Consider the following 12366-nt stretch of genomic DNA (forward strand, 5'->3'; position numbering starts at 1 on the left):
AAGCTCAGAACCTAGACGGGACTTCTTCAAGGTCACCCAGGGAAGAGCAGAGCAGCCCGTCCACTCCAACTACAGCTCTGGGCTCCTTCTAGCTCACCTCTCAGCATTCCGCCTTTGCAGAGCCCAGGATAATTCCTTTCCCCACTCCAAAGCCTCCTGAGCCTCAGTTTCCTCGTCTGTAGAGTGGGCATGATTCGGGCTGGATCCAGGGGCCTCATCTGCTGCCATGCTGACTAAGGCCCTCTGAGGCTGGGACCAGTCCTCAGAGCTTGAGTGCCTGTTTCAACACTCTTGGCCCGAGTAGTCAGTGTCCTGGGGAGCTTCTGGCCACAGGGCCTGATAGGCCACTTCATTGAGGCCAGAAGGACTGCAGGAAGGAGGGAGGGAGTGTGCCAGGGCAGCTTCAGGGCCCCTTCCCCAGCCCTGCTGCTGCTCCAGGTGCCATGCCCCACCCAGGCCTTGTGCCCAGCGAGCTTACAATCTACTGGGAAGGAGGCACCCCAATGCTCCGTTGGCATAGATCCAGATAAGCAGAAAGCTCAAAGGGAGCATCCTCTAGGTCAGGGCGGAGGCAGGAGGGATACCCAGAGAAGCCTCCCAGGCAGAGGGGGGACCTGAGCAGGAATTGTAAAGGCAGAGCTGGAGATGGTGGATGAGGAGAAGGACCCCGCCTAGGTGCATGCTTGGAGGTGAGGGAGGCCAGTACCAGGGCAACAAACAGCTGTGGGAGGAGTGAATGGAGATAATCAGGAAAAGGAGGTTGGGGACTCAGGGGAGAGGGGGCGGGTGAATGTTTTGTCTTAGAGGTGACGGGGAGGTCTGAGCTGGACAGATGATTCGGCAGATTGGGGAGGGGAGAGACTGGGGCAGAGACATCACCTGGAGGTGAGGGCCGTGGCTGGGGAGGAGAGGTGAGGGCCTGGACTGGTGGGGAGCCAGGGGAGAGGAAGAGGCAGATAGCAGGAGAGCTCCTATGTGAAATGGACAGAATTGAATCTCTGCCTGGACCTGGGGGTAGAGAAGACAGAAAGGAACGGGACAAGTGAAAGGTAGCAGCCTGGGGCCCTGGGTTCCAATCCAGCTTTGCTATTTACCACTACCTGTAGGAGTTTGGGCAGGTCACTCACATCTCTGGACTTCCTTAGTTTCCCCATCTGTCAGCTGACATCTGAGGTCAGAGGACTGCTGAGATGATTCCAACATCTCCATTCAGTTCAACCCCTATTGCTTAGCCTGGGAAATAGGAAGATGGAGAGGCTGGGGAAGGTGGGAGCTGGGCAGAGTCCCATTTTTGTTGGGCCAAGCTTGAGAGACTGGCAGGAGGTTCAGACACCCAGCAAGTGGCTAGAGATGTGGGCCTGGTGCTTAGGGTGACAAGGGCTGTGAGGGAGGCCGGCAGATGGACAGAGAAAGAGAGGAATAGAGGAAGGACCAGTGGAGGCAGATGGGGGTGAGCAGCCAGTGAGGAGCACCAAGGGAGCATCCGGGAGGAGAGGCGGCCTCGGCGTCATATGTGCAGGAATGCCAGTGTGAAGCAGAGCTGAGGTAAGGCCGGGGTTGCTGGCCGGGGAGTAGGTGCCCTTGAGGATGCCCCCACGAGCTCCTCGGCCTGCTGGCTCCCCCAGGGAAAGGCTGAGTTCTCTGCATGCCGCAGCAGCTCCTTGCTGCCGTCCTTCATCACCCTCACGCAGGGCTAGGAAGCATCTCCACCAGGCTGGTGCAGAGGGATTTCTGTGCCAAGGCAGACCGGCTGCCCAGATTGGGCTGAATGCATCTTCCTTGGAAAGGAACAAGGCTGGCATGAGGGGGTTCCGTCACATCAAGCCCACAGTGGCTTGATTTCTCCCCACCAGGGACAGACAGTTGAGAAGCTCAGCTGGGCTCCATCCCTCCTTTCTCCAGGATGTGCTTTTCCTGTAGCCTATCAGAAGCCTGGAGAGAGGGCACTGAGAAGGAGGTGGACTGCCACTGGGTGAAAGAGGGTGGGCAAGCTTGCCAGGGGCCATCCCGGGAGCATTGAACCAGGCTTAGGATTGCAGAGAGGTCTGGGTCTTCAGCATGAAAGTTCAATGTAAAAGTAGCGGAAGGGGCCGATCCCAAGTCTTGGCCCAGGAGGCGGCTGGTGCAGGTAGTCAGCACCGCCTACCACAGGCTGATCCGGTCCACTGTGGATGTCCCAGATGTTCCTTCTGCCCAAGTGTTTCCAGACATGGCCGATGTGGGGCTAACCAAAGGGCCACCTCAGGCCACCCCAAAGGGTTCGGTGATGGGCTTTTCTGTATGGTCAGGTGCAGAGGGCTTCTTCCATTTTCCTTAGGGTCTGTAGGGGTCCTAGCCAGGCTCTCAGAGCTCATGCCAGCAGCAGCCAAGCAGAGCACTGGCAGACTCCACTGAGCTGGAGAGCCTTGGCTTCTGTCCCTGTGAACCAGCCTGACCCAGGTCAGGGCCCCTCATTCAAAGAGCACCCACTGAAGAAAAGTCAGCTTCTTCCTCAGCAGCCCATGCAGGCAGTCCCAGGCCCAGAGGGGCTGCAGGCTGCTTCTGGGGCACAGAGGAGAGGAAACTCAGGAACACCGGAGAAAAGAGGAACCACTCCCTGTTTGGAGCACAGTAGAGGGACCGGAGGCACTTGAGGGGAGAGAGGAGCCTTAGGTCTCTAGCTCAACAAATGTGACTCCACATAATAGCTATTCACAAACTGCTCTCCCTCCCCCAGGCTTAGCTGAGGACCTCGCCTCACACATTACTGAGAAGACAGAGATCATTTGTTGGCTATTTTCTCCCTTCTCTCAACCTCTGCCCCCGACATCATCTCCCACTGTCTGTCCATAAGGTTTGCCAAGGCCAACACCTCTCCATGTGTGCCCTTAATCCTGTCCTATTCCCCGTCTCTTCTCTAACACCCTCCCACCTCAATCATCAACACCCTCTCCCCATCTACTGGGTCCTTCCTATACCTTCACACATGCCCGAGTTTCCTTGATCCATTCCAAAACCTTCACTAGACACTCCTATCCCCTCATGCTGCCAGTCTACATCTCTCTTCCCTTTCTCAGACAGACTTCTCCTTCTCAATCCTATGCCATCTGGCTTCTGACTTCCTCACTCACATGAAATGCTGTCTCCAAGGTTATCAGCAATGGTGATGATGGCCTGAACCATGATGGAAGCTTTGTGTATGGCAACAAGATAGAGACACTGATTGGCTCTGGGGGAGAGCACGTGAAGACTTGAGGATAACACAAAGATTATGATTCTGGGGGGCTGGAAGGAGGCTGGCACCCTCGATAAGAATCCAGATGTGTAACGGCTTGGGAGGCAGGGGGGAGAGGTGAATTCAGTTTTGGACAAAATGAGTTCAAGACGTCTCTGGGACATCCAGTTTGAAATATCCAATGGACTATTGGTAATGTAGGGCCAAGTTCTGTGGAGAGATTGAGACTGGATAGACAGATCTGGGAGTCATCAGTACAGAAATAATAGTGAAACACACATAGGAACTGAGGGTGTGTGTGTGTGTGTGTGTGTGTGTGTGTGTGTGTGTGTATGAAGGGGAGAAGGTTAAGGGAGGGTTATGGGGAGGGAGAGGAGGAGGAGGAGGGGCAAGGACAGACCTTCAGAGAACATCTGCGCCTAGGGGGGCATGATAGGGATGATCAGTTGGCAAAGAATGGTCAGACAGAAAGTGAACCAGGAAAGAGCAGTGCTGTGAAAATCCGAAGAGGAAAACATACCCAGGAGAAGAAGGCGATCAGCGGTGTAAAATGCAGCAGAAACGTCCAGGAGGAGGAGGACTGAGCAAAGATCACCAGCATCAGTAAGCAGTCATTGGTAACCTGGGGAATAGCAGCTTCAGTTTCAAAGGTGGAAGGCAGACTACAAGGGGCTAAGGAGTGAGAAGACAGGAAATGGAGACAGCGAATGCAGACAGCTCTTTCGAGGAACTTGGCTAATAAAGGGAAGAGAGATATAGGACCCTAGCTGGAGAAGTTAGTAACATCCACTGAAGGGTTTTTTGGGGGGGTGATGGGGGAGACCCAAGCATGTTTGAAGACAGTAGGAAAGGAAGCCATTGACAGGAACAGGTTGAACATTTGACTGAGGGAGGGGCTTCCTAAAGTTGCAGTCTTCTAGAGAAGAGGGGAAGGAATGGGATGACGGACACTTATGGGGGGGGGTGGCCTTGGCAAGGAGAAAGACCATCTTCTCCTTCTTAGAGACTCAAGAAAAGGAGGAGAGAATGGGAGATGATGTCAAGAGACCAAAAGGGGGCAAAGGAAAGACACATATGCATGTTGGGTGATGGGAGTCATTCCAGGTAAAGAGAGTCACCGAATCAGTGACTAAGAACCAGCAGGGACTTTTGAGAGGTGCTCATTTGGACTCGATGTGGGCCCCCATTTGGCACGAGAGAAGCTGAGACTGAGAGTGACTTAGCATCAGGGGCCCACAGCAAGATGGTCTTAAAGGCGAGGCTGGGACCCATGTCTCCTCACCCTTGGATCTGGGCTTTTCCCGCTACACAGAGAGTGGGCTCTTTTGATGGCACTTCCGGGGAATCACTTAGATGACTGAAGCCCGGCCTGGGTCCCCAGGCATGTAGGTCTATCTGCTTTGCCTTCCAAGCTCTGGCTAAAGCAACATCCGTGCGGCCATCACAGATCACACCCCTTGTTGAGCAGAGCTACCAAAAATAAATAGTGAACAGGAGCAGGCAACAGGGACCAAGAAGTTCTCCTGCCTTTGGGCCCACCCACCCCAAGCCTGGATGGTTGCCCAGGACCCCCTGGCTCCCTCTAGCCCCTGGGCAGGTACTGCCAGCCCCCAGAGTCAGTGGGGCTCTTTCTTTCTGGGCATCCAGCATGCCCATGTCTACTTCCTTTCTTTTGGGCACATCACATGAAAACAAACCCAAACTTCTGTTGGGCCCCCGTGGTAAGGGGTGGGGGTATTATGTGACCAAGGAGGGAATCCTCAGATCAGGACGCAAACCCTGTGGCAGCTGAGGCTGCAGCACAAAGCCAGATGGTGAGCAGGAAGTCTACCCCCCCAGGGCACAGTGCCCTGTGGTTGTTGATGTGGGCTGTGGATACAGTCTGGGTATCCAGGATGTGTCTCATTCATTGTCCTCTGGGCAGGGAGGAGGAAGGGGAGACCCTCCCATTTTCCCACACTTTCCCTTTAAACAGCACATGAGACTTTCCAGGACTCTTTCACATCTATCTCTCTTTTCAATCAATCAATCAACAAATACTTCTTGAATACCTACTATGTGCCAGGCACTGTGGTAGGCTCCCAATACAAAGACAATGAAACAAATAATTCCTACTAGCAAGGAGCCTGCATTCTAATTGGGAGTTCAAAAGACAAGTGAGTTGGAGGAAGGGGGAAGGGGAAAATAATGGGCTCTTCTGGATTCATTTGTTCAATAAGGAGGATCTACTATCCAAGGAAGATGCAACATGGAGGTAAGCAAAGGCCTCTTCTCTGGTGGAGCTTGCAGCTCACAGATAACCTTTGATGCTAACAGAGCAAGTCTTTTTGCCCCTGCTAAGAAGGAGGGTCTCCAAAGCCAAGGGTGGAGAGTCCGCAAAGAGGGTTACTGACAGAATTCAAGCTGCAGAGAGGGCCAGGAAAGGGAGGACTGAGAAGCTAAGTGTCTCTGGGCTTGGGGCATAAGGACCTTGGAGAGAGAAGTTTTAGTCAGATGGTAGGGCTGGAAGTGATAGGAGAGGCAGAGAGAGAGAGAGAGAGATGGAAGGGACCTTAGAGGCTGTCAAGTTCACTCCCTCATTTTAGAGAAAAAGGAAACTGAGGTACAGAGAGGGTGAGTGACTTCTCCAAGGCCAGTCACACAGAGAAGTCAGAGACAAGATTTGAACACGTGTCCTCTGAGGACGGCGCTTCTCTCTCTGTACCAAGAAGTCAGTCAGATTATCAGAGGCTCGGAGATTGCATGAAATGAAGGTGCAGATCCCTCTTTCTGGAAGATTGGAAGGACAGTAAGGATGGTGGGTGGCCTGAGGTAGTTTTAAGATTGGGGAGATTTATGGATAAGAAAACAGTGATAGACAGAATACTTGGGAAAAACCAAGGGAATTATATTTTTGTGACTGTTACTGGCAAATAGATACAATGTAAATGACAAGAAATATTCTAAGTCAGTCTGGGACCATGGAGTTCTAATCAACCCAGAAAGAGTAAATCAAAGGATTTCAAGTTCATCTGAGCCCAGGAGCACTCTGGTTGGCTTTCCTTGCTTGTACTCAGCTAGGTGTGGTAACTCACAGCTGAGGCTATGGGCTAAAAGAGCTGTAAGCCTGACCTTGTCACACACAGTGTCCATTCTCATCTCATCCCTCATTTCTTCATGCCAATTCTTTTACTTTGTTTCTGATTACCTCTTTATTATGCTCCCCACTGCAATTGTTCCACACTATCTCTTCTCAAACCACTGATGATACCAGAGGTGTCAAACTCATGGGCAAACATTGAAGCCCCCAACACTACAGTGCTGCTGAACCAGATCAAAAGGTCATTGGGAAATGTTTAACAAAATAAATAAAAACACAATACAGTATAGATCATGTTAATTTGTGGTTTGAGTTTGACCCCACTGACCGACCCCACTGACCTACCCCACCTCCTCCCCACTTCCTCTCCACAGAGACCTCCTTCTTCACTAGAAAAAAATGGAGGCCAAGTTTCCTCTCCTCTCCTCTCCTCTATTTCCAACTTCAAATCCCTCAACATCTCCTCTTTTATTCTAGTCCCAGAGGATGAGACTTTTGCTTGTCAGCACCTAGCAAGAATTTGACCTTTTGATCATCCTCATCCTCTCCCTCTCTCTCTCTCTCTCTCTTTCTCTCCCTCCCTCCCTCTCTCTCTCATTCTCTCTCATTTTCTTTCTCTCTCATTCTCTCTCTCTCTCCCCCCCTCTCTCCCCCTCCCTTTCCCTCTCTCTCTCTTCCAGTTTTCAGGCTTTCCTTATCTACTGGTTTCTGTCTCCTTCCCTGATGCCTACAAACATGTTTAGGCCTCCCCCATCCTAGAAAAAGCTTCTGTTGCCTCTCCAGTCATCCCTTCCACTGATCCTCCTATGTCTGTCTTCTCTACACTGTTTACAGAAGGGGATCTACATTCCTTGCCTCCACTTTCTCACCTCCTCACTGCTGAACCCCTTGTGCTCCAGCTTTCATTCCCATGCCTTGCTCTCTCCAAGGTCCCCAGCGACCTCTTTATTGCTCAAGGCAATCTAAGACCTCATCCTTCTTGACCTCTCTGCAGTCACATTCCCCTCTCTGTGGATCTTCTCCCTTCCCAGGGCTCCCACAACACTACTCTGTCCTGGCTCTCTTCTGAGGTGCTCAATACCTCCGTGTTGATTGCTTCTAGTCCTTGCATCTTATCTGATGGGAGCAGAGGGCCCTGAAGATGGCAGGAGAAAGAAGGTTGATGACCACAAGAACAGTGATTCTGCCCGGCAGAAACAATATGATGCCCAGGGGAGAATAGAACTCTGACACCCGGCTCAGAGAGGACAGTGCTTTGGCCTAGCTTTTTAGGGGTGCCCCAGAGGGGACGTGAGCAATGCTTTAGGCCAACAGGGACAGTACCAGTGGAGGGGGAGGGTCTGCAGGTAGAAGAAATGGACCAAACCAGGACCAAGGAAGAGACGCCATGGAGGGAAGGGTTAGCAGTGGCTAAAACTGCATCCTTCTAGGGATGGCTGAAAAAATGAAGGTTTTGAGGTAAGAAGGAGGGCAGTTGGAGGCTGTCCTGAGATGAACTGTTCTGGAGAATGGCTGCTCTCATTGTGGTGCCGGATTGTAAGGGAACACGCTAAGACAGGAGAGGGAATCAGAGGAGCGTGAAAAGGCTTCATGTGAACCAATGCAGAGTGAAGAGAGTGGAACCAGAAAACAGCACCCCCAAAACTAGGAAGGAAATTGAGAGAACACAAAACCTACCAGAAATTCAATCCTCGGAAATGAGGGTGATCCAGAAAAGAAGAAAATGCACCTTCCTTTCTTCTTTGTGGAAGTGGGGGGCTACGGGTGTGGAACACTGCATTCATTATTAGATTCGTTCAATGTGTTGGTCAGTTTTGCTGAACTGCATTTTCCCCCTTTTTCATTCCTTTGGTACAGAGGGTGGGGATCTGTGTCTGTGTAGGGAGGCAAGAAAGGTATATTGGGAAGTGAAGGTGATACAAAACCAAACAAAATAAATAAAGAAGACACATTAGCAAGAGAGGAGGCCAAGACAGCTGACTGGAGTGAGGGAAGCAGGCACATCACCAGGAACTTTTCAAAGATGAGGAATCTCCAGAGGGATGGGCGATCACAGCCCTGCCTGAGCCAGGAAGTTGCTGGGGTTTCACAGACATTCAAAGAGCAGATTTTTCCAAGTTCTCCACAGGAAGGACAGTCAAGAGTTCACGGTGATGGAGGGAACACCACTGGGGACACCTCCATAGTCTGGCTTCAAAGACCTCAGTCCTGAACATTGGCTCATCCCTTGTCCCTCTGTGTCCTCTCAATCTCTATGCACCTTGGATCTCCTACCCTCCACAACAGCTTTTGTACCCACCCCTGTGGCCAACACCCCAGCTCAGATCCACGTAACTCCATCGATTCCATTAGCATTTTTAAGTGACTGTGCCAAGCAAAGACAGTAACAGATCCATCCCTGCCCCCCCCCCCCAGGATCTTCTCTTCTGCCGGAGGATGTGCCCTGCATGCAGGCAAACCCACAAAGTCACACTCGTGTCTGCACTGGTTCAGAGCCTTTGGCCCCAACGGGACAACTCTCTGACTTTGCATTAGAACATCCCTTGTCCCTTTCATTTTAACCCCTGACAAGGAGGTTGTTTCCCTCAAACCTGCTTTGGCACTCTCCGCCTCTTCCAAGTCCTGCAGGGTCGAGCTGGGAAGCCCACTGTGCTCCTAACGTCTTCCCCACTTGGCGTCTGGCCCCCAGCCCCCTCCCACTCCAGTTGGGAGCTTCATTGACCACAACTGGCCATCAGAAGACACCCTCTGTATTGTCTTTCTACACTTGGGTCTCCCAAATGAGACACTATTCATAAAGCACTTAGCACGACGCTGGGCACATAGCAGGTGCTTAATAATTGCATATCCCTTCTCTTCCCCCATTCCTCTCTCTGTAATCCTTTCAACTTAGACTCTTCTAAGCTAGGATTGCCCAACTTCCTGCCAGCTTGGTGCCTCCGTGCTTGTAGGCACCAGGGTGGGGAACCAACACAGCCTGCCCAATGGACCCCAGCAGCCCTCCCTATAAAGCCCCTGGGCCTTCTCTTGGAAATGAAGCCATGACAGGCCCTAATCGTGTACCGAATCCTTGGGAGCGGCCTCTGGCCAGACTATCTCAGCCTCCTTCCTTCTCTTAGCAGGGCCCCTCGCCCGCCAGTCATCAGTCCCAGCTACCAGCCCTCTGGTCCACGGACTCTCTCGGGGAGGGAAGGAAGCCAAGTGAAAGGGCCTCCCGCTGCCACTGCCTGGCCTGGTCCCTCAGTCCAAACAACAGCCCCCAACGATGCCACTGGCCTCTGAACCTTGTCCAGGCACCTATGCCATCTCCAGTTTACCGATGGGGGAGGGGCAGGTCTCTGTAAGTCTGGGCCAGAGATGCGATGAAGTCCAGGTCTTGTGCTCCCCCCCCCCACTTTGGGTCCCTCCCCCAAGGTCACAGGCCTCCTAGCTCCCAGACAGCAGCCAGCTACTCATGGGCCTGAAGCCCCGAATGCAAAACACAGGCCTCGAAGTCCACCTTCATTTCCAGTTTCCTCCTTTGAGCTATCACCATGGCCACTAGTAAACAGTGAAAGTCAGGGCAGCCCAGACCCTTCCCTGCTGCTGGTCACGCCCTCTCCAACAACTCCACAAGACCTTCTGTCCCTTCTGAGACCCCAGAGCCAAAAGGAGGAAGTCACTTGACTCTTGTCCCGGCTGCCTATCTCCTGGCTCAGGCCCTGCCTCCCCAAGGCTGGCTGGGAAGGTCGGTGCTTGTCACACATGACAATGTGGGCCGGCTGCTGAGTCTTGAGCCCTAAGCGTTTGCAAACACGGTTGGAACAGAGCCCTCGGGCCATCTCCCGGGCCTTCCTGCCACACTGAGGGTGCATCGCAAAGGGGCTGGGGGGGTGGGGCGGGCAGAGAACATAGTTTGTTTCAGCTCAGGTCTTCTCTAGGAAGAACAACCATGTTGGTTAGACCCCAGTTCAAGGGGCCGTCTGAAAGGGCCTCTCAGCTTTGCTTTTTTCTGTCATCCCGGGAGGGCCCAGCAGGGAAGGACAGGTGAAGAGGCCACCCTAAGGGGCCCAGAAGAGACAGCAAAGGTCTGGGGCAACCTTCTGAGAGTTCTCTACCACCTCCCCCCTGCGAGGTTCAGACGAGGCCCAGACACTTTCTGGGTCTCAGTTTCTTCCTCCAGAAAAGGCGGGTGCTGGACTGGATGACCTCTAAATAAAGCCTCTTCCAGCCTGGACATTCTGGAAGCGATGGGGCTCAGGAAATGTCGACTAAGGGATGTTCCCGCAGAGAATCTAGGGCTCATGGGGGAGAAGAGAACCCGGGAGCTTCCCCACCAGGAAGTTGTACTTCAGTTGTGGCTCAGGAGACACGGGCGCCTGGTAGGCCCAAGGCTCTGGAGCACCTTCCTTTACTGCAAGCCTTTGCAAAGGGGCAGAGAGTGTGACACCTTCCTGGCTGCCTGGGGCCCCCAGTTAAGGAAAGAACCAGAGGGTCATTACAGAGCTGAGACAGTGAAGAGATTGCCCTCCCCAGACACCTGGGCTGTCTCTGTGACTGACAGTGCTGCCCTGGGGCTCCCCAGCTCGGTGCAGCTGCTCTGCTCACTCATCTCCACCTCCTCCCTTTGTCTCTGCCCTCCCTGCCCCAGCCTGGTTCCCTAGCGCACCGGGCACTTTTTCTCAGTACAGATGTATAGCCGCGGAGGGCCGCACCATCTGTCTAGTGAGACATGACTCTTACTTTTCCCTCCCTCCCCACGTACATCAGCCAAGTCTGCCTGCACAACGAGCTTCACAGCTCCGCCCTTTTCTCCACGCACAGGGTGGCGACCACCGGGAGTTGGCCCTCATGCCTTCTTTTGGACGATTGCAGGAGGCTCCTCCCTGCTCTCCTTGCCTCTGGCCCAGTCCTTCGGCAATGCCCCTCCCCATGGCTGGTAAACTGATCTTCCTAAGCCACAAGACTGACCACAGCATCCACGATCTCGGAAACCTTCGGGGGCTAACCATCCACAAAATACAAGCCCTTTAGTTTGACATTCAGGGCCCTCCACCCTTCCTTCCCAGCTTTACTTCCTAATCCTCCCCTACCCCCTCTCTCTGAACTTGGTCTTCCAGTGTCTTCGCTCCTCATGGCCACCCTTCTAACCCTGAGCTTCCTTTTGGGCTGAACTCAGGCGCCACCTCCCCGGTGAAGCCTTCCCTGACCTCACCCCGCCACACACACACAGGCACAATGGTTAGCGCTCCGCCCGCCTCCTCAGATGTTACTAGACTTCGGACTTCTCTCCCCCAGTCCTTGCGTTTCTCTTGGACTTTAGTAGAATAAACGGGCTCAAAAAAGCGGCATTCCGATGAGCAGGTGAGGGGAGCCGGACTACGCAGCCAATGGCTGAAAGCAAGATGGGGCTTCTCATGGACCGCAGGGCGAGAGCCCCAGGCAGCGGGAGCTCTACGCCGACCTCCACCCGGCCTGAGAGAAGTTCCGCCACGGCCTGCGCGGGCACTGATTCCTTGGAGTGGGCCGCGTGTCGCAAGGCCTTCGTTTATTTCCTTTTTTTTTTCTTTATAATTATTGTTATTGTTGTTCTGTGGTGGGGGGAGGGGAGGGGAAGGGAGGGGAGGGGAGGGGAGGGGAAGGAGGAGTCAGAAAGAAGAAATGCTTGCAAAAATAAACGAATGAACAGAGAGAGCGAGGGGCGAGTGTCCAGGACCAGAAACCCTGCCCCCACTCGGCCATCCTCCCCCTCCGCCTCCCAACAGAACCCGGGGCTCGGATCCGGGAGTTCGGCCTTGCTCTGCCCTGCTGTGCCCTGGCCATCTCCGCACCCCGCTGCCTCTGCCGCTAACCCTCTTGGTAGGTCTCTTTGTGTGCTGTATTCCTCCGATAGAATGGAACCTCCTTGAGGGCCGCAGGCACAGGGGCTCTGGGATTTGTATTCTTAGCCCCTAGCAGTGGCTGGAAGGAAGAAAGTGTTTGATCAATGATTCTCTCTCTCTCCTTCCCCCACCCCTCCGTCTGTCTCTGTCTTTCTCTGTCTCTGTCTCTCTGTCTCTGTCTCTCTGTCTCTGTCTCTTTCTCTGTGTGTGTA

Source organism: Vombatus ursinus, unplaced genomic scaffold (assembly GCF_900497805.2).
Source record: "Vombatus ursinus unplaced genomic scaffold, bare-nosed wombat genome assembly UNPS02006874.1, whole genome shotgun sequence".
In the NCBI taxonomy this organism is placed as follows: Eukaryota; Metazoa; Chordata; class Mammalia; order Diprotodontia; family Vombatidae; genus Vombatus; species Vombatus ursinus.